The 1,509-nt window shown below is 49.0% G+C and overlaps 1 pseudogene; it reads left to right on the forward strand.

The window, feature by feature from the left end:
• Positions 1 to 287: 287 nt before the first annotated feature.
• On the forward strand, positions 288 to 707 carry LOC138086625 (profilin-1 pseudogene; annotated as a pseudogene).
• The last annotated feature ends 802 nt before the right edge of the window (positions 708 to 1,509 follow it).

The raw sequence follows: 1,509 nt of genomic DNA on the forward strand, positions 1-1,509 counted from the left end.
CAAGCTTGAGTCCAGATTGGTGGGAGAAATATCAGTAACCTCAGATATGCAGATGACACCACTCTTATGGCAGAAAATGAAGAACTAAAGAGCCTCTTGATGAAAGTGAAAGAGGAGAGTAAAAAAAGTTGGCTTAAGACAGCTAGCAGAGCCGCGGTCCGGACGGCAGCGTGTGCCCCAAGCTCTCCGTCTTCCCCCGCCCGCCAGCCCGAGCCCAGCCCGAGCCCAGCCCGAGCCCAGCCCGCGGCCCCAGCAGCAGCCCGGAGAGCAGCCCCAATAGCAGCGCCATGGCTGGGTGGAACGCCTACATCGACAATCTCATGGCGGACGGGACCTGTCAGGACGCAGCCATCGTGGGCATAGACTCGCCCTCCGTCTGGGCCGCCGTCCCCGGCAAGACCTTCGTCAACATCACGCCTGCTGAGGTCGGTATCCTAGTTGGCAAGACCAGTCAAGTTTTTTTTGTGAATGGGCTAACGCTTGGGGGCCAGAAATGTTCTGTGATCCGGGACTCACTGCTGCAGGATGGAGAATTTACCATGGATTTTCGTACCAAGAGCACTGGTGGAGCCCCAACTTTCAACATCACTGTCACCATGACTGCCAAGACGCTAGTCCTGCTGATGGGCCAAGAAGGTGTCCACACTGGTATGATCAACAAGAAATGTTATGAAATGGCTTTTCACCTGCCGCGTTCCCAGTACTGACCTCGTCTGGCCCTCCCCTCATCACTCCCCACTGCTTTTGCACCCCTCTCCTTCCCCCACACATACATACACCATTTTTATTTTGGGGGCCATTACCCCACACCCCTTATTGCTGCCAAAACCACATGGGCTGGGGGCCTGGGCTGGATGGACAGACACCCCCTGCCGTCAACCCATACCCCTCCTGTGTGTGGTTGGAAAACTTTTTTGTTTTTTGGGTTTTTTTTTTCTGAATAAAAAAGATTCTACTAACAACAACAACAAAAAAAGTTGGCTTAAAACTCAACATTCAAAAAACTAAGACCGTGGCATCTCGTCCCATCATTTCATGGCAAATAGATGGGGAAACAGTGGAAACAGTGAGAGACTATTTTTTTCAGCTCCAAAATTACTGCAGATGGTGACTGCAGTCATGAAATTAAAATTGCTTGCTCCTTGGAAGAAATGCTATGACCAACCTAGACAGCATATTAAAAAGCAGAGACATTACTTTTGACCAACAAAGGTTTATCTAGTCCAAGCTTTGGTTTTTTCAGTAGTCATATATGGATGTGAGAGTTGGAGTACAAAGAAAATTGAGTAGTGAAGAATTGATGCTTTTGAACTGTGGTGTTGGAGAAGACTCTTGAGAGTCCCTTGGACTGCAAGGAGATCCATCCAGTCCATCCTAAAGGAAATCAGTCGTGAATATTCATTGGAAGGACTGATGCTGAAGCTGAAACTCCAATTCTTTGGCCACTTGATGCGAAGAACTGACTCATTTGAAAAGACCTTGATGCTGGGAAAGGTTGAAGGTGGGAGC

Source organism: Capricornis sumatraensis, chromosome 9, assembly GCF_032405125.1.
Source record: "Capricornis sumatraensis isolate serow.1 chromosome 9, serow.2, whole genome shotgun sequence".
In the NCBI taxonomy this organism is placed as follows: Eukaryota; Metazoa; Chordata; class Mammalia; order Artiodactyla; family Bovidae; genus Capricornis; species Capricornis sumatraensis.